This window comes from Rattus norvegicus, chromosome 19, assembly GCF_036323735.1.
Source record: "Rattus norvegicus strain BN/NHsdMcwi chromosome 19, GRCr8, whole genome shotgun sequence".
Classification (NCBI taxonomy): domain Eukaryota; kingdom Metazoa; phylum Chordata; class Mammalia; order Rodentia; family Muridae; genus Rattus; species Rattus norvegicus.
This window is the reverse complement of record NC_086037.1, coordinates 36,924,030-36,945,243: the sequence shown is the minus strand read 5'-3', so window position 1 is coordinate 36,945,243 and position 21,214 is coordinate 36,924,030. Positions and strand designations below refer to the sequence as shown.

Genomic DNA, 21,214 nt, shown 5'->3' with positions numbered 1-21,214 from the left:
TGCCCCCTCCTCATTCTCTTGCTCCATTCTCTTCTCCTCTTGTTCTTGCTACCCCCTCCCCATTCCCTATCCCCCTCCACATGCCCACATGTCCATGACCTGCCTCTTCTCTCTCTCTCTGTCTCTCTCTGTCTCTCTCTGTCTCTCTCTGTGTCTCTCTCTCTCTCTTTCTCCCCCTTTCTCTGTCTCTACTACCCTGTCAACTCACCTCTCCATGCCGTGAGTAAACTATTCTATCCTATACCTTCCTGTGGCTGGTACCTCAGGGAGAAGGGATGCTTCAGCCTGGGTCCCATAGAAGTACCCCCTGCCCCTGCACCTTACTAAGCCTCCACCAAATAGATCTCTGGTCTCTTTCTTTTTATAAAACACACCAGAAGTATCTTGTAGTCTTCTCTCAGTGTCAAAGTGTCAAGGGTGTCAGCTTCATGAGCCCCACACATATCAAATCTGTATGTACTTATACTTCTGTAAGAGGGCATGCTTACCTGTAGTCTAAGCACATAATCCATGCTTTTAAACTCATCTCTGGTTACTCTTAATTCCTAATACAATACAGGCGCCATGCTGATGGCTGTGTACACTGCAGGTATTGTCTAGGGAACAATAACAAGAAAAACATGTCTCTACATGTGCAGTGCAAATATTTTTTTTCACATTAGTTTTGACCTGCAGTTGATTGAATCTATTGAAGTGGAAACCATGGACATAAAGAGTTAGCCAAAATATCATTATATGGATATTTGGATAACATTTAATATGAAAGAGATGCTACTGGAGGCTTCTCAATTGAGAGTTGGTCCAATTCATATGCTAGCATCACTCTGACAATTTGAGTGTAGCGTTCAGGGGAGAGACAGAAGCAGACAGCAGAGGAGGGGCTGCTGTGGATGATGGTTTAAACTAATAAGAAAATGAGGAATGGTCAAGATAGGGGCTTGAGGAGAGTGGGGAGTTAAGAATGGGTGAGCGATTAAGGCAGTAAGAGTCCTCCAGCCGAGTGTCCACGTGACCCTGAAGTCCATCTAACTGGGCCAGGGTATGGGATCATGGCCCTCTGCCTCTCTGTCTGCCATGATACTCAGAAGGACTCATCTTCTTAGAGTTTTCTTCAGCTGCTGACAAGCAGAGCCTCAAGTCATTTCCATGCAAAAGACAAAGGCTCCTGGGAACTCTTGAGTGAGCAGCGCCGAATGCAGGGTTGGTGAGCGTGCAGCTTTTTTCTCCTCTGGGGTACTTTAACACAGTGTAGCAGCTTTTGTCTCACTCTGATCCTGGGCCTGGGGGCATTAAGTTATCCCATTTCACAGACCAGCAAACTGAAACCAGGAGAAGGGAGAACATATACTCAAGGGCATACTGTTAAGTTCTTCTATGTGAAGATGAATGACATATGCCACAGAAATGTTGGAGTCCTGGTGAAGAAAGTCATTAGATAAATTCAATAGGAGTGTAAGAAAAGAAAAACGGCAAATCTGATAACAAATTTTTGAGATGTTTAAAATGTTTACAGTTAGGTCTAATTCTTCTATTTCTATTTTTCCATTGACTTGGGGGTAATGTTTGCTCAATAACAAACAGGGGGAATGGAGCTGTAGCTTGGGGTTGAGAGGCCTCTCTGCTCTTGCAGAGACCAGGGTTTGATGCCCACCACCCACATCGTGGCTCACAACTGTCTGTAATTCCCACTCCAGGAAGATCCAATGCCCTCTTCTGGCCACTGTGGGCATTGCACAATATACACACGGGCTATTATCACACACAAATTATTTGTACTTTTCTCTGTTAATCCCAGCAAGGATGCTATTAATGGTACTAATATTAATTAGCACCATTTTGCTGCCATTTTGCAGACCTGGACTTTAAATAGCTTAGATCCCACTCTGGTCTCACACTGAGTGGAATTATCTTTATGAACAGCCGAGCCAAAACTCCATCTGAGAAGCACAAGTTCAGGAGATGAGCTGGATTCAGTGACTGTTGTTAATGATGCCACCCGACACACTTGAACACTGTCAAGAGACGATTTCGAGTGTTCTCCCCACATGTATCAAACTACTTGAAGTAATATGTATGTAATGACCTGGATTCGGCTGTTCTACAGTATGTGTGTATAGCAAAACATCGTGTTGTGTATAGATGCACACACTTTTTGTCAATTAAGAAAAGTAGTGGGGCTGGGAACCGTTTGTAATACTATGCGCTATCCGTGCAGAAGGGGGAGCCTGCCATGTGTGCTATCCGTGCAGAAGGGATAGCCTGTCAGAGATGATTTTGCCAAAAGCCTCCTAACGTTGGCCCTAAATATGGATGTCAAAACATATCACCCTCTGGGGAGGCTGCAGCCATCTCAAGATTCATGTTTAAATGATGGAAATGGGAAAATATAGCGTAGTTTGTAGTAAAAAGAACAAAACCTCACCTTGGGGAGAGCTGTGCATCAGGCAACCAGCAAGGGATAGGAGCACAGGCTGAGCTCCTGCCAACCTCAGAGCCTCCTGCAGGAAGCAGTAGGTCAGGCCTGTGGCTAAGAACCTACCTCCACTGCCAAGTCCCTGTCTTGTCATTTGTCAAGCAAACAGGCAGTGTCACAGTAGATTATGTCGGCAGCGATGAGAGTGTTCAGGCTAAAAACACATCTGAGATTGAAAAATGCTTCTCCCCTGAAGTTGAGTAGTTTGAGGAAAATTTATAGTGTTGGCAGGCAGGTGTAGATGTAAATCTTTCCTCCATTAATGAAATAGGGGCAGGTGCCCTTCAGTACTGTGGGTGAGAATTACAAGTCAGGACTCCTTAAGAACACAGTGTAGTGACAGGAGCAGAAAAACCTGGAATCATTCTAGTAAGCAAGACAGTAGACCAGGGGCAGAGAGGTCAAGTCAGAAGTCAAGCTGATTTCAGTTAGACTCATAGATGTCTATGCATATGTATGTGTGAGTGCATTTGTACATGTGTGTGTATGTATATGTGTGTGCATGCATGTGTATGTCATATGTATGTTTGTGCATGTATGTTCATGTATGTGTGCATATGTAGGAGTGAGTGCCTATGTGCATGTGAATGAGTTGCATGTATATTCATGTGTCTGTTCATGGGTGTGCATGTGTGTGCAGACCTGTGTGTGTTCATGCATATGTATGCATGCATGTGTGTATGTATTTGCATGCATGTGTGTGCATACATATGTGTGCGTTCAAGTGTATATGTGTGCATGCATGTGTGTGTATGTGTGTTTGACTAGTTTAACATTCAATTTTTTTTAATTGTGACTAAACATGTCACTTTCTTCCTTTTTGGGAAAGAGAGTAAGATCAGACAATTCTGAGCCCATTTTTAAAGATGAATTGGCTGTGTGAGAGCCCTCTTTGAACTGAGGGTCACTCTCAAGCTGTGCTTTTCACTCATTTAAATTAGCTTTGCTTTGGAGGCGGTCTAGATAGTGGGCATACTGAGAAATGCTGGAATTCCTTTGCCCACGTGCTGGAACCAGGTTCCTCCCTGCCTTCAGTGACTCACCTTTCATCAACAAAGGCCAATGCAACCCGTTCCCACCATCACCGCCATCACTCCTCGTATTCCTAGGCGCCATAAGCCCTATAAAGTCCACCACCACAACCCAGTCTGCCTCTCCCTGTTCTCCATCCTCATCCTATGGCAGCCATTTTGCATCATTAGCATACTCCACATCACCCACCAATAAATCTTTGTGTCAGGTCTGTTATATGGTGTGATTTTTATGGCATCCCATGCTCCTCCCCATCTCCAAGATACTCTTTTGCTGCAAACCCTTTTCTCTCACTGGGTGTGTCCCTGAGGGTTCCTATGTTGGCAGCATGGCCCAGAAAATAGGAAGCTGGGTATTACAGAGGAAGGCGGAGGTGGTTGTGTCTTTAGGAGAGCTGCCCTAGGAAGGAAATAACCGTGTAGCCCAAAGTCCTCAGGAAGTGATTATAAAAAGGAAGAGTCAACCCTTTCTTACTCTCTGGCCATGTAATCTACCCTCTGCATGAGGCTCCTGACTGGACCCCCAGAATAAGTGAATATTTTCTCTTTACCTGGTGTCAACAACTTGATAAAGCAATAGAGGCTACAGAGTGGGCTAGGACGCCTGCTTATTCATGCTGGCATTCAAGTTGGCAGTCCAGTTTTAAATGTGGGTTTCAATCTCAAGATCTCAAAGGAGCTCTTGTCCAGTTGCCCAGCTCCATGGAAGACAGTTCACCTTCCCAGGAGCCTTCCAGGCACAGCCAAGGGGACCAGATTTGCATTTCAACAGCAAAGGATGCCCATCCCTTTTCTACTACCCCTGTGGCTTTCTTAAAGAAGAAAGAAGGGGGGGGGGGCAGACAGACAGAGAGGAAGGAAGGAAGGGAGGGAGGGAGGAAGGAAGGAAGGAAGGAAGGAAGAAAATGAATCCCTGAGAGAAGACTTTGGGCTTGCCATCTCTTTTAAGGGTCTGGAATGAGAGGAACAAAGGGTCAAACTTTAAAGAGAACCCATTTGCTATTTCGCAGCTGTGGAGTCTCTCCCCCCCCCACCCCGAGTCTCTTCCCCCCGAGTCAGTTTTTTTCTGCCTATTTTGTTCTAATATCAAGAAAGGGCAGGATTTTAATAATATCTCCCTGGAATGACTCTCTTCATGCATGAATTATTTCTCATTTACAGAGGTCTGTGAGATGCTTTCCCCCCTGTGGGAAATGATGAGTGTTTTCATTGCTAGACACGTTGCTGTCAGAATTCATGGAGTTGATGGCTGAGACTGTTTTCCCACGAAGTCCCTCTGCAGTCGCCAGCTCAGCCGTCACATCCCTGAAATAGAAGCTTCTGTCAAGGCATGTATGAGACTTGTCACAACCACGGTGGCTAATGACAGGTGACTGCTGTCGTAGAATACAGGCAGATGAAAGTCTGAGAAGGGCCAGCTCCTTGTATTTCACCTCACAAGGACCTTTGGGCGTACTACTGGCATAATTTTTGCAGGTAAAGAAACAGAAGCTCAGAGAGGTTGGAACACTGTCCCAAGGTCACCTAGCCAGTAAATACCAGAATTGATATTTAAACCTGTTCAGCTAGATCCTACAATACGAGACCCTGGAGTGACAATTTTGAAATTTTGGTTTCTTTAAAAGACACAGAAATATTATAAGAATGTGTTTTCATTTTAATCCCAGGTGTGGGATACGGAGTTGTTTCAGATCAACCACAGTAGCTGACTGTGATTTGCCTCATGCTCTAGCAGGGGTGTGATTTTGCCAGCTGCAGGTAGTTTCTGGGATTGTGTGACATTTGGGATTCTGGGTACTTTTCAGAGGGGATATAAATGCTAGGGCCCCAGAGGTGGGGTGGGCTGTTGGGTTAATTGGTTGGTTGGTGGTTGGTTGGTGGTTCTTGTCAGTCATAGTTTGTTAAGCAGTTCTGTGAAAAGAAGAAACAACAACAAGAAATCAGGTATCCTGATGGTGAAGATCAAACTTGCCCCAATGAACTCAATGCCTCTAATCAGCATTAATTGCCTTTAATCAACATTAAAGATAATGTTGCCCCCGTTCCAACCCCTGACTTTACCCAGGGAACTCTTTCCTTTCCCCCTCTATCCTTTTTTTCTCTCTTATCTAGTGTTGGGGGTTGAAAGGGTAGAAGAAAAAGCGTGGAAGAAAAAAGAAGAACCTATGAAGTAGCAGACGACAGCTTCAAGACTCCAGTTCCTGCCCCTTCCTCCAAGAGTTCCAACCCAGGAGCCTGGTTCACTTTGAAAGCTGCAGAAATGGTTTCTGCTGTGTATATGCATATGTTTCAGCTGACTCCCTGTCACTACACTAAAGTAACTGAGATAGCTGGTTCATAAACAGGTAGGGCTTACTTTGGCTACAGTCTGGGAGTTCCAGGGTGTCATCGGTGGCCTCTGGTGGTGTAGATATCATGGTGGGAGTGACTGCAGAGCAAAACAAGTTCCCAAGATCAGGAAGTAAAACAGGAAAAAGATGGGACCCACAATCCTCTTTGAGAGACATTCCTAATGACTAAGAATCGGCTTCTAGGCCTTGCTGCTTCAAGGCTGCCCCCTCTCCTAACAACTCCATGTAGGGTTTAACACATGGGCCTTTGAGGAAGATTCTAGATTTAAGCTATAGCAATGCCACAGTGGAACCCTTTCTGGATGACACGGTCTTTCATTTGAGCGCCTTGTTCCAACCTGCACAAATCCCCTTCACAGATGCAAAAGCCAAGACTTAGAGAGGTTTTTGCCTTGCCAAAGATCGAATAGCTTAGAATGGGAATCTGAACGTTGTGCCTGGCTCTAGGCATGCCCTGCCCTTGCTGTTTTCTTTACTGAAATGTTTGCGGTATGACAGCCCCGAAGGGTAGGGTAACTGTAAGATGTGAAATCCGTTCAGGAAGTCACAGACACATCCTTATTATTTAATAATGTGTACTAATACAACTTATGCTGGGGAATAAAACATTTAAAGACTCAAGCCCTAAGCTTTGCTGTTATTAGTGCTTCTGTCAAAGCAAACTTTGACTCGGGTAATAAGGGAGTTAAGTTTTTGTTTCATAATTACAGAGATAGCTGTGATCTAAAATGGGGTAGGGGGTGACACAGAAAGGATTTCCAGGATGGTTTGAGTGACAGAAGCTTGCGAGGCAGAAAAAAAAGGAAGGTGCTCCAGGGTGGGGGTGGTGAGTGGGAAGGCCTGGCCAGCTTCTTACACACCCACGTGCACCTCTGGGGATGCTTTGGTGCTCAGTCACTGGGAAAAGCATCCAGGATGCTGGCAGATGCTGGGCCTTCCTGTGTGGCCCTTTGAGGTGAGCCAAATCCACTCTACTTCTCAGAGTAGCAATCAGGGTTGGTTGGTACAGATGGAGCCTGGGAAATGCACCTGCCATTGCAGTCAGGTGTCATGGAAGGCTTCTGTCCCCACCCCTACCCCTGACAGGAGGAAGGGAGCCTCTGACAAGAGGAGGCAGGTCATTAAACCGCACAACGGCAGCATTTCTTTGCATAGGAAAAATGGTCTGTGGCTCGGCCCTGGATTGCTTAAGGCTCGATCTCAGTCCTCATGAATAGGAATCCATTTCTAGACCGGCTATAGGACATGCTCTCAGGGAGCCGAGACCCCAGTAGTAATACGTTGCTCTGCAGACTCTGTTTTACCTAAAATATGATATGCCTGACCTTGCTTCGCCTGAGCAGTCTATCTTGGTGATCCAAGGCCACCTAATTTCAGTTTATGCTTTATGCACATAATCCAGAACGGATACCCAGTGCACCTACATGCCCCAGTGTCTAAGAACTTCCCATCCACCTCTGCAGGTGGCTGATGCCTCTGTAACAGGCTACAGATCCAAACCCCGTCCTGTCAGTTGTGCTGTGGAAAAGGGACTGTCTAAGGCTGAAGGAATCTATCCCCAAAGTGGCAGAGGGGCAGTTTTCAGAGAAGGGCCTGTGCTAGACAAGACCCCACAGGCATGCAAACTACAGCCGCATTAGACTGTAGCCTCAGCGGCATAAAGCATAAATTGAAATTAGGTGGCCTTGGATCACCAAGATCGACTTGGGTATCAGGAAATTACTTAGAGGAAAAAAAATGCACTTTTTAGTTGAATTGCAGCTTAAATCTTGAGCAGTTGCTGTTTCTAGATACCAACTGACACCTGACAGGCCATTTTTTCCACATGCCACTCTGCCTTGTCCTGTGTGTTCACGATGTTCCTCGTCCTGTAACTTCTCACTGATCCCGCCTTCCCTTATCCCTTTGCCTCCTCCAAGGAGCTCCCCCAATGAATTAACCAGCCAATGGCACGAGTGTGACCGTACAAATGCTCAGTGCTGGAGAAGCAAAGACACGGAGGCACGCTAATCCTCCCTACCCACGTGATGTGATCAGAAGAGATAACCACGTGGAAACCATAGCCACCACGTGACTGGTGCTCAAAGCAGGGGGAAACGGGGGATTCACACCTTTAATGTACACTTTTAAAAGAAAACTACTCTAAACACTGGTTAGAGAGTAAGAATGGATTCCCAGACTATAGAAATAGAGAGGGAGACTATAGAAATAGGGGAGGGAGGTTGAGCTCAATTCAGAATAAAACATGGACAATTAAGGAACTACAGCCAAGGGGTTACAGCCAAGGGGCAGGCGGAGGCAGTGAACTGAATGACTCTAAGAGGAAGCATCGACAATAGGGCACTCCTACCAAACAGACTTAGCTCAAGCCCTGCCGGAAGTGAGCACTGTAGGGTAAGTAACTTAAACAACAGAGAGCTGTATTCTCACTGTTCTGGATGCCAAGGTACAGAGTCTATGCTGCGCTTCTCCTGCTTTTCAAAAATAAAGAAGCAACCTCACCTCTCACGAAACACTGGTAAGCCTGCCCCGTCCTGACGCAGGCGTCTTCCCGACGTGCTGCTTTGCATGGGGAAGTCTCTCCATCAGTATTTGTGGCACAGACGGAATTTCATCAGAAGCCACTGCTTACTTACCCTGGTCATGAATATTCGTGTGATTTAGCACCGGGACTTAGAGCAAAATGATTAATGGGCCGAAAATACCAGGAAAGGTGTTAAGGGTGCTCTAAGCAGCCCGCCCTGCTTTCTAACCACCTTTTCTTTCATTCTTTTTCCTTGACAACGGTTTTGAAATCGTGAATTCTAGAAGATGATATACAGACTCTTGGTTTCTTATAGATGTGAAAAATACAAGTCACTTGGCTCCAGAAGCCCACACTTTATTATCATTTATCCTTGCTGGGTGTGTAAGTTGGGCAGCCTCGGGGGAGGATATTTGACAGTTTCCACAGAAATGAGAAGAATATCTTCCTTCTACCTAACAATCCTAGCTCCAGGCAGCCTGGCCCGGCTACTATTTACATCTGATCTAAAAACCCAGTAAAAGGTCAGTTGTCAAAGGTTAGAAATCGAAGACGGTGTGGCTGTCATGGTACCTGTTGACCTCTGAGTTGAGCGGTGTGAGTTCCCGAGTGGCTGACTTTTCTTCAGTCTCTCGATGTGATTTGGGTTTCAAAGCACTGGAAATGGGCTTCAAGAGGGAGAACTTCATGAGCCTTCCAGAAGGCCCAAAGTGGAAGATCCAAAGCCAGTTAAGAGGAATGGATGCCAGGAATGAAGGTTCCAGTCACTTCTGTTGTGTTCTGTTTGCGACCACAGTTACTAGGTTAACCCTCCCGCCAAGGTCCCATATATGCCAGTGCCCTCAAATTGGTCATCAAGATACCTTCCCGATTTCTCCTTATTTTGTAAAGGAAATTGAGAACTATTTTACGCACTAGGGTCTTTAGTGAGAACGCACTGTGAATGACAGAAACTGGCCACACACAGCAGAGCTTTGAAGAGCTGAGGGTGACTGAGAAAGGGCGCAGACTATGCCGGAAGTGCTCAGCAGACCATTGGTCATGCTGCTGTAACAGTTGACCTCTGTGCATTGTCCTGGCCCCTCACTGGACATTAATAATCTAGGAGAAAAACCATGTCTCGCTATGCTTCCTCTAGGGGCTAGACCTGTCTAGGGATCTGGCAGAAGGTCTTTTCATAGTGGGAAGACCCCTATATTTCCTTTCTAACACAAAGTAACTGGTGAGGATGAGGTGATATCCTATAAAAGACACAGAGATGGAGGAGCAGGTACTTTCTTTCCACTGGGATTCTCCCTCACTCAGTCGTATGCTGCATTCATAACCATACATGCATCTGGAGGGACATGGGAGCTAGGCACTGCTGGCTAGGTGACCTACTCATCACGTAACTTGAATTGTGTTGGTCTTCACTGGACTCAGTTTCCTTGTCTGTAAAATGAAGAGGTGTAGAGTCTGATCCGTAGGTTCTTGAGAGGATTAGTGATTACCTACATCTTCTTCACCCCTCCTCCACAGCCACCTTGGAGTCTCTGACCGCCCTCTATGATGGGTGTCCTGGTTGGGATTTCTACTGATGTGATAAAACACCCAAACCAAAAGTAATTTGGGGAGGAAAACATTTGTTTGGCTTACATATCCTGAAACGCAGTCCATTGAGGGAAGCAAAACTGGGTAGGAACCTGGAGAAAAAAAGCTAATACAAAGGCCACGGAAGGGTGCTGCTTACTGGCTTGCTCCTCAAGGATTGCTCAGCCTACTTCCTTATAGAACCAGGACCACCAGCCTGGGGGTAGCACAGCCCATAATGGGCTGGGCCCTCTCACATCAGTCACTAATTAAGAAAACGTTTACCGCCTGATCTTATGGAAGCATTTTCTCAATTGGGGCAACCTCCTCACAAATGACTCCAGCTTGTATCAAGTTGATATAAAATTAGTCAGCATCATGGGGTATGAACTTACTTGCTATCCAAAGAGAAGAAGCAACATTAGGCCCAGCGACCATGTAAATTAGATACAAACTGTAGTGTATCCAGCGCACTTGAAAGAAAGCATGGTCAAAAGTCACCCCCTGTGCACCCCAAAATGGTAGTAACTGCTTGCACTTGGATAGCGGGTCACGGGTCTCATATGGCAACATATGTGGGCAGAGGCATTTCGACTTTGGTCACCAGGCATACTGTGTGCCATTCTGAAGCTGCCATTCCTCAGGAATTACCTTCCACTTCTTTCTTTCCAGGCTTTTCTGTTCTTTAAACAAGACTTTGTTCTTTTCTTTATGTCTCTCTCCATCTAAAAGTAATGGGACAGGTTCATGGCTCCTGCCAGCCACAGAATGGCATGGCTTTCAGAATGTATTCAGGATCTTTTGAGGGTGCTTTAATGTCAGGTGCAAAATGAAGCCTTTCCCGCCTCTTTAAAGCATGCTTGAAAGGACAAAGTGGTCCTGTGGCAGACGGCGGCAGTGCTGTCAGAGCCCTGATTCATCTGAGAACAGAGGGGCTCTTCATTAGACCCACCTTCCATCTGCCTGGGCATCCGCCGGCTTTGCTTGATACAGCGGTCTGATTGCAGCAGCAGATAATTGCTTCCTTTCTTGCCGTGACCCTTAGATCAAAGGTCGTCATCAACGCGTTCTAATTCTTTCTCTCCTCTGCCAGGTTGGAATGCTAGAGTAGGTTACTTGGACAAATGACCACTTTTCCTTAGCGGTTTGTGCTGAGCTCAAACATCAAGGCCAAGGTTATTTTTGTTTAGTGGGAAATACAGCACGGGATACCTGGGTTTCACGTTCCTGAAGTACAGCTGCGGAGAACACTCCATTTCTATTGCTCCTAGAAGGACTTTATGCCAAAGCTCGGGATGAGACACCAGTAGATACCATGTGGTAAGTCGTCCTTGCCCTGGGTTTCTTCCTAATGCTCTGACTAGTGTCCTTGTTCTGACATAAGTTCTTGGTTAGGAAACACTAAAGAATCTTAGGGCTTGGGTCTGGCTTCTGGTCCTGGCTTTTACGCCTTAGGAATTTTCTCTGTGCCCTTGACTTCAAATGTTTTCTTTAGGCAGATGGCTCACAAATCTGAAAAGCCACACCTGTCCCCTAATCTCAAACCCACATGCCTACCTGACTTTCCAATAGCCCCCTGGAATATGGCCAAATCTCCCCAAACTCAGCCTGTTATAAAATCTGAACTCATCCCCCAGCCCCGGAAGCTGTCCTCCAGGTTTCCATCTCAAGCAAGGCATCTTCTGTGACACATCAACTTCCCACTGTCTTCCCTTGGAGTCACTTGTCATTGGACTTCTGCCAAGAGACCAGCTCACAGTACCTCTTGTTTGAGCCACATCATTAGCCCAAAGTCCTAGCTAAGACGACTCATCTGCTTTCTTTGTGATCCTGCTTTGTTTCCTACGTTATAAGCTTTCTGAAACGTAAATCTGATGTTTCCCTTGGCTTCAAAGCATTTATTTTTTAGTTTAAGGTGAGAGTCGAAAGCCTCGGGACAAGCATGGTGACACACACCTATAATCTACACACCTGTAAATTTAGTGAGATTGACCTAAGAGGATGGGTTGGAGGCTAGCCTGGGCTACAAACAAGTCTAAGGCCAGACTGAGCTACATAGAAACACTATCATAGGAAAAACTCTGAATGCCTAAAATATCTACAGGGCTATTCATGGCCTGGCCCCTGCCTGGCTCTCCAGTCATGTTCCCCACCTTGCCTCTGGCTATTGATAGAATCTTCAGCAAAGCTCAGGATATTTTCTGTTCCTTTTCTTCCCCTTCCCTACTTGTTTACTCTTGCTCAGATTTCTGATCTCTTATCATTTCTTCAAGGAAGGTTTTTCCATTGCTCCCAGACCGTCAGGTCCTCCTGTGAGTGCTCCCAAAGCTGTTACTTGATCACAGCAGGCAGTGTCATGGTGATGGGGGAGCATTCAGTTGATCACAGTATACACCATCACAGACGTGGGGGCCGCTTGCATTACCTTGCTCCTTTCACAGGGACCAGAGCTGTGTCTCTTTGTTGTCGTCGTCGTCATGGTTGCTATAGCACTGCAGCCCCTTGAACAGCGAGCACGCATGTTGCAGACAGTACAGTGAGTGTTTTCAAGTCAACGGATATGATAAATGGAATCTGGAAGAAAGCCGTGCCAGTGGAGAGCTGGAGCAGAGAGGCCTCTGTGAACCCTCAGATTCTGTGTAGATGTAACAAGGAGAGGAGTTGGTCACTCAGGTCAGCTTGTAGACAGAGTCACCATGGACTGTGCCTACCACCAATGTCTTTGTAGTAGTCACAGTGACAGCTACACTTCTCATTGTCAATGGGACTTGATTTAGAATAGCCTAGGTTAGTGAGGCACTCCTGTGTGGGGTGGGGGTGTCTTGAGGGTGCTTCCAGAGAGACTAACTTAGAAGACAAACCCTGAGTGAGGGCAGCACCATCTTCTTGGGCTGCGGGCCTGGACAGAATTGAAGAATAAAGAAATGAGAGAGCTTGGTGCAGATTTGCGCTTTCTTTTCCCTGCTCCTTAAGACACAGGGAACAGTCTCTGGAGGGCACTGCCACCACCATGACCGTCTGCCCAACTGCACCGAGGACATGAACAGGAGCTGAAACTATGATGCCAACAAACGTTTCCTTCACGTGTTTGCTTGTGTTGCTTCTCAGTGTCACCCCAGTGTTGGCAAAGGTAACTAACACAGCGACTCGCTGCTCCACATGGGTTTTCAGCCATCTGCTACGTGTGATGGAAGCTGGTTCTGTACCTGGTGCAGCCCTGCTGCATGATTGCTTTGTCATTGCTAAGGTGAGACCCATCCTGTGGACCTAGACCACAGGCAGGAGCTAAACAGTAGCACAGGCTAGAGAGCCAGGACCACATTCAGCATTGGGAGCCTAAGTTTCTTCCCCTGAAAAGCAAGGGTCACACAATCAAGATGGTTTCGAGGAGTAAATGGGCTGAGTGCAGTTCCAAGCACTTCCTGTGGCTTTGTGGGAATGGCAGAGAGGAGGCTGAAAGGAGATGGGGCTGCTGGGAAAGGGCTGCGTGGGATCTTGGAATATTGGAAAGAGTAATCAGGGAAGAGGGAGAAGAGGAAAAAAGAATTTTAGTGAGCAGAAGGAGAGGCAGGGAGGGGAGGACAGGTTCCTGGAGGGGAAGGAAGAAGAGCATGGGTGCCCAGAACACACAGGCTCTGGCTTCTGGCCATGATGAGTCCGGGTATTGAATTAGCCAAGAGGGAGGTAGTAACCCTTACGATATCTCTCTTTGTTAGAAATCAAGAAGTAAATAAAACCAAGCTGGTCGAATTCAACCTTGAGTGTGATAAGAATTTGTACACTACAAATAAAATGTCAAGTTGTGGCGATGCCCCCTAATACTTTAGCAACTAATTTTGCAAGCAAGAAGCAGAAAGCACACAGGTTCTGGGGTGTAGCTTGTGCCAGGATAGAACAAAAACAGTCTCTCTCAAACATGGTTTTCTTACTTTTAAAATGGAAGTAAGATGCCATTTAACAATGAGAAATGACTTCTACATGCCAGGGCGTGAAGCATTCAGTAATTAAGATGCGCTAAACACTGGCTGTGTGTTTTGTGTGTTTTTGCTTTTCTCTGCAGCCCATTGAGTGTGCTTATTATCCCCCACTTACCCTGAAGACACAAGGAGGTTAGGCACATTGCCCAGCACAGTCTGGAGCCTAGGACGAAGTCCTTGAAGCCAGGCTGTCCTACTCAGCACCCTGGGAACACGGCTGGACCCTGAGGAGCTGTGGATAGAAGTCACATACCCAGCCTGGCAGCTGGCACTGCTTGTGCCAGCCAGCCCTAGATTGTGTTTAGCTCAGCCATTTATCACACACGGACCTTCAATGTCTCTCATGTTTCTCCTTTGTCTACACACAGCAGTGAATATATTTCTTAAAGCAGCAACAGTGTGGTTTGTCTCCTTTTGTGGCATCTCCAGGATGCCAAGACATTCTCTGCAGAAATTTCTTGAAAACGAAAGGGATAAATACTTACTGATTGAGTAAATGAAGGATTCAATTAAAAAAAAGCGAATGTAGAATATAACTGATTGGCTTTTATTGCCTCTTATTTATTTTATCCCTCTGAATGCTAAAGCCGGATTTGAAGAGGATTATAAAAAATATGTTATGTTGGCTGAGATAGAAGTGAGCCAGTGAGAAAATGAGAGAGCTAAGAGAGAACGAAATAAACCAGGAGTGTGCTTTTCTTTGTCATTTCTTCATATAAATTTGTCAGCAAGTCAACAAGATGAAACCCAGAAACTACAGAAGAACTGAATGTTGTACAATGTATTTGGGGGGAGGTTTCTGGTGGATATTGATTATTAAAGGGGAAAGGAGCTAAGATTACAGAACAGAGTTTGGGGCTGCACCTTGTCTGACTGTTAAGAAAGAGCCAGGTTTCCTTGGGGCCCCAGTGTCTCCAGACCTCAGTGTATAAGTAGACTATTTTCTCAAGTGTGAAGAAAGTCATGTCCTGTTGGCATATGTTACCAGGCCAAGCCCCATCTCTGCTTCCGCCTTACCTCCCCCAAACCTTCAACATCACTTGTTCTTTGTCTCTCCTGGCTAGGAGTCAAAAGCACAAGGATGTGAATCCTCTGTGGAAACCAAGGATGGATAAATAAAGCTGGAGGGTCGCCTGGAAGGCCACCAGCTCTGGCCATTCAGCGGGGCCACTCAGCAGAGAATCCTTAAAGCTGAAGTTCTCACTGGAGGCTACACTTAGCATCCCTGGTGACCTTCCAAAATAGCCAATGCCTGGACACTGACCAAGAAGTCTGACATAGCCAGTTGTGCTACTGAATAATTCTAGTGTGTACCCAAGGCTGAAAAACATCTACCAAACACCAGAAAACCCAGGGAGGATTTACAAGATAAGAAAGAAAAAGCCAAAATGGAATAAACAAGTAAGCCTATTGCTGGTCCCCACTCCAGGGTTTCTGATCTACAGGACTTGGGGTGGAAGATAGGAATTCACATTCCTGACTTTTGAAGGTGACAGTGCTGCTCTAAGCCAAGCCAGAGAGACTTCAGCACTCAGCAACCTTCTGTCTGTTGTGGTGACACGGGCCTTTAATCCCAGCACTCAGGAGGCAGAGGCAGGTGGAGCTCTGTGAGTTTGAGGCCAGCCTGGTCTATATAGTGAGTTCCAAGTCAGCCAGGGCTACTTGGAACAAACAGATTAAAAAGTGCTATAATAACACTTTTTATAATGAAACATCTGTTTCATTATGGAGGTAACTTTTCCTCCATCTTGATTTTATTTATTGAAAAGCAATACAGGAAAAATAAAAATGGGAATAAAAAATGAATAACTTTTACACACACACACACACACACACACACACAAGCATGCACAGGCACACACACAGGCACATACATATCGCTATATAAAAATGACAGTGACAGCAGAAGCTAACAGTTATGACATACTGTTCAAGACAGGGCATTCTTTCCTTTAATTTTTTGCGCCTGCTCTATGGGTTGCCGTTAGCAGCTTCTCTGAGACTTGTCAGGAATACACTTATCTTTACTATCCAGTGAAGGTTTGTGACACAAGCATTACAGTAGCCATTTTCTGCACAGCAAAGGACAAGTCTACTTTGTCCTTAGCCCTCTGATGTCACAGATTGCTCCGTTGTATTCCCGTCGAATGTGTCTTGTGGGACATCTAGGTAAATTTTCATATTTTATAAGCATGTGGGACAGAGTAAGAGCAATCCTAGCGACTGCTTTCCTTGAATTATTATTTGGAGATGAGCCTCCGAAGTGGGCTTGATCTTTCAAAAGGTAAAACCATCTGGCTTTGACTCTAATGGACTGGGACACAAAAAGTTTAAAGATTCAAACAGAATTATTCTCTGGGTAGTCTAAATAGTCACCATTTAAAAATTAAATGTAAAAATACGCATGTACTTTGTGTAATGCAGCCTCTTTGCAAAGTAGCAGCCAAGATAGTAAAAAATATTTAGATTGAGGAAGGCAAAAACCCTATCTACCGTCCTGTATTAAATCACTCCCAAATAAGAATGCAGCACATGGTTCCACATAATCTCAGCAGACATCTATAACCCGAATCCTATTGTAGAGCTAAAAACAGCAGGAGGCGTGAAGCCGGGTGCTTGCAATGAAGCCTCAGGATCCCAAAGAACCAGTTACTGCTGAGGGAGCAAGTGGCAGCAGGCGGGAAGCAAGGGGCTGAGTCAAGTCATTCTGAAGAACAGAAGAGTGCGGGGGAGGCTGGCCATGCCAGACCAGACCTGCATGGAAGTCTGTGTCTCTTATAGCATAGTGACTTTAACAAAGGCGCCAAGCAAAAGGCTCATTGCAGAACAGATAGACTCGGCCAATGGTTGCAGAAAGGACAGATTCTGCCATTAGTGCTTGGAAAACGAGAGTTCTGTGTGCAGAAGATTGAAACTTTATCCTCATCTCTCAGCCTATAAAGGTCAACTCAGAACGCATCAAAGGTCTAAATGTGAGACACGAGAACATGGAGACCACAGGGAACTGAGGCACTGGAGTTGTTAACATGTCTCTAGGACTACAGGAAACAAAGTAGGAGATAGATAAATGGGATAGCCCCAAACGCAAACCTTCTCCACAGCAAAGGAAGCAACCCACAGAGAAAGGGACTGAGGCTGGGTCGAACTTTTGCCAACTACACAGCTGATGCAGAGTTAAATCCAGAATATGTAAGGAATTCAGAAACTTGACAAAAAATTTCCATGTGCTCGTGCACACACAGGCACACTCATGCACACACACACTCATACTCACACACACACTCATGCACACACACACACACTCATGCACACACACACACACACACACTGTAAATGCAAACATAAATAAAACATTTTTTAAAATTGAAAACAAAAGAACTAGATTAAGTTATCCCCCCATTGGAGAAATAAATGAATCGAAATTACAATATGTCACTGCACTCCAATTAGAGTAGCTGTTCAAAAAGAGAAACGTAAGTGCTAACGATGATGTGGATGAAAGGACTTAATGTGGTGGGAATATAAATTAGGACCTTACAAGCTAAAACTACATCTACCAAATCACCTGGCTATCCCACTCCTGGGTATACATTTGAAGCAAAGGGAATCTGTACATGAAAGACATAGTTGTTCGTGTTGACTGCTGTACTGTTTGTAATAGCAAAGGTCGAAACAGCCTAGACACCCAACAACAGATGCATAAAGAGAAAGCAATATCGACAAGTGGAGCGGTGTATGCGTGCATGCATGAGTGCGTGCGTGTGTGTTCAGTCATAAAAAAAGAAGAGGAAGCCTGTCATTGGTAATAAGATGGATCGAACTAGAAGACATTATGTTAAGGGAAATAATCCAAGCAGAGAGACAGAGCACACACTGCTTCATAGGGAAAGCTAAGAGAGTTGGGCTGCATATCTGTGGAGAAGGCATGGGGAAGGGGCGAATGAAGGGAGGCTTTGATCAGCACCCACTTTATTCAGATACTGAGGTACTGCGCCAGATCACACCAATGCGTGCAACCAATACACATTAACAGAAATAAATTGTTCTAAAATGAGCCTACTTGTCAAGTAGGGAAGCCTCTAGTCCTTTGCTCAAGAGACACCATTTCACTGGCAGCCATCCAATATTGGTACATCCTATTAGCATTAAAAACACGGTAGTTTCATGCGCAAGGCCCTGGGTTCGGTCCCCAGCTCCGGAAAAAAAGAAAAAAGAAAAAAAAAAAAAGAATTGTAAAAACACGGTAGTTTATAAATATTACGTATTTAAAAGTTTCTGTATCATATCTGGGGGTTGAGTTTGAGAGAGGGTAGGAGAGGACTTCCTCTACTTAATTGCAAAGAAACTGTATTTAAGGTGGAAACATTTGAAAACACAGAGGTAAAGGGGGACATACAGCCGAAGTCACTACAGTGATTGCCTTGAGAATCAGGGAGGAGGGACACTGTTATGTGTGGGGCCTTATGTGTTTAATTATGGGCTCTAATTGACTTTTAATTATGTGAGTATATTACTTTGATAAAATTAAAGTTGAGGAAAGAGGGAGAAACAGCTCAGGCATTGGTCTGCCCCTGAAGATCTGTACCTCGTGAGTCGGATTTCCACATGGATATTTTACTCAGGCAGGGTCTTCCTGAGTTTTCAAGTCTTAAATAAGGCCTAATGGCTTTGAGAGGCAATGAACTGGCCAGCAGCCAAGAGAATCCTGATTCCTAATAGACAGGCCCAGGCTCCACCTTGAAGAGTTTAGATTTCTGCTATGGGCTTCATGCTGGCCTAACTTCTTAAGTGAAACCGCTCACTAATTTGCCCTTTGCGATGATGCAATCTACCTGATGAGTCACTGGTACTGTTGAGAGCCCAACCAGTGCTGGAACTGAGAGAGCCCTCCCATGCAGGCCCTCTGTTGCCATGGAAACAGCACTGCTCAAGTTTCTCTGTTGCTTTGGCAACCCACTCCCATTTCCTCCCATCACTACTGCTGGGGTATTTTGCTGCCAAGATAATGGTCTCTATTATGGTTTGAATGCTAATGGGGCAGTCCTCTACCCCAGCCTACTCCTAGCTCCCTCTGCAGCTCTACACTTGAGACCTTGTCTAAGTGGCATTTCAATGAGATGGTAATGGATGCTCAAATCAGATGAAGAGGAGCTGTAGTGGTGGTGTGGATGAAAGAAGGGTTCAGCTTCTTATCTTGAAAAGGAAAGAAATGGTATCTATGAACTCAGAGAGGCCTGGATTGGAGTGTCATCCATCAAAGGGCTTCAGCTGTGTGTCAGGCCCCAAGCCTTTTCTCCCAGTCAGTTCTATACACCGGCAAATAAATAAAGCCACTGGATAATGAATACCTGTATGTTCTCAGCATTAGGCTATGTGCCTTATACCCATTTAACTCCTACTTTATGGACAAAGAAAAGAACAAGTAACCTATTCAGCATCGTTAGATTCAGAGTTTAAACACAAGGCTCAGCCATTACACTAAGCCACCGCTGACTTGGGATGGCAGAAAATAACAAAAGTATCGGATGGTTGTCCTTGCAAAAAGACCTTACGGAGAGTGGGGGAAAAGATGTAGCACAAAGGGTGGAGGTGAAAAAGCAGTGCCTTACAGAGCTGGTGAAGTATGGCGCTCAAGTGCAAATGCGGACACGGCAATGCACAATTCACTGGACACAGCGAGATCTAGGAAGCTGGAAGGCTTAGTCCCCACCCCTTACAAGAAGCAGAGCCAGGGTGCCAGCTTGGAGCGGGTGTCTCAGCGACTCTCCTGCTTACGGCGCCATTCAGCAGAGAGACCTTTGTCTACTTTTATTTTGAGATTTGAATTTGCTTACGACCATCTAACTCTTTTATTTTGAAATTTTAAAAAAGTTGGAAGTTTTACATAAAATTGTTCTTAAATTTTATGGCTCCCCATTTTGAAATCCAATAATCCTATTTCCTTTACTTCAAAAGTAGACTTTTTTTTTTTTTAGCTACCTTAAGTCCTAATGGAGTTAAGCAGGATGTAAATCTTCAGCAGAATTTTTCTAGTGTCTTAGTATTTTTAGAGGTTTCCAATGCTCTGCTGTGTCTTCAATGTCTGATGGTTTGGCTCCTACTCTCCTCTGTCTCTCCCTGTGTGTGAGGATTTTCTGCAGTCAAGTTAGGGAGAAGACAAAGTTCTCTGAGGGACAGAGGACAGTGCCTCTGGGTGCCGTCTGACTCTAGTCACCTCAAAAACATTCAGTTATGAAGGCCAAGTGAAGATAAACTCATCTTTAGTTTCACTCCATTTGCATGTCATCAGGGTGTCTTTAATGAACTCAAAGCAAAGGTGTGAAGGACCCTAGGGGCTTTCGCCAGCCTTTTACCCGCCTACCTCGGGGCAAGGCTAGGCCAGGTTCCATTCTCCACCCACAGGAATCCTCTTGACTAGGAAATTCTCAGAAGGTACTGACTGATGCTTGCTAGCCAATAGATTTGAAGGTTAATATAATTAGCCAATAAGTTTGGACTGTAACCTTGCTGATGTAACCTATAGCCCTAAAAAGTAAAAAATTACTTGTAATAGCCATTCGGGGTCACTTTCTAGTCACTCGCCTTGAGGGACTAACTGAGGGCCAATCCTGATGTACCAGAAAATAAACCTCTTGCTTTTGCTTCAATCTGTGTCTTGGTGTCTCACTCGGGGGTGTCTGGAAGTAAATACCTCTGACTGAAGTCAGGGTCTTACAGGTTGACCAAGACTGTGACTGGGAGATGGTAAAAAACATTTAGATTCAAATCCAGATCTACTTCTTTGTCTCCATCACTTCTCTGTCCCAATAGTTATGTGAACTCACTGCTTAGTTGTGCTTATTTTGTGCTATTTGAAGATGGTATCTGTCTTAGTTAGGGTCTTATTGCTGTGAACAAACACCATGACCAATGCAAGTTTTTTAAAGGATAACATTGGGGCTGTGGTTCAATCCATTATCATCAAGGCGGGAGCAAGGCAACTTCCAGGCAGGCGTGATGCAGGAGGAGCTGAGAGTTCTAAATCTTCATCCGAAGGAAGCCAGGAACAGACTGGTAGTATCCTCAGGTAGCTAGGAGGAGGGTCTCCAAGCCCAGCCCACAGTGACACACTTCTTCCAATAAGGCCACACCTTCTAAAAGTGCCACTCCCTGGGCCGAGCATATGCAAACCATCACAGTATCTTACACGATCAATCTTTTCTTTTTTTTTTTTTTTTTTTCGGAGCTGGGGACCGAACCCAGGGCCTTGCGCTTGCTAGGCAAGCGCTCTACCACTGAGCTAAACCCCC

General features: G+C 45.3%; 1 long non-coding RNA gene across 1 annotated transcript in view; it reads right to left on the bottom strand.

Annotated features, from left to right (window-relative positions):
* Positions 1-5,138: 5,138 nt before the first annotated feature.
* Positions 5,139-21,214, bottom strand: part of LOC134483622 (uncharacterized) — a 36,995-nt gene continuing 20,919 nt past the window's right edge. The window contains exons 2-3 of the long non-coding RNA XR_010060441.1: positions 5,861-5,932; positions 5,139-5,415 (exon numbers count right to left, since the gene is read on the bottom strand). This is a non-coding gene — a long non-coding RNA (uncharacterized LOC134483622). The remainder of the gene's footprint in view (positions 5,416-5,860; positions 5,933-21,214) is intronic.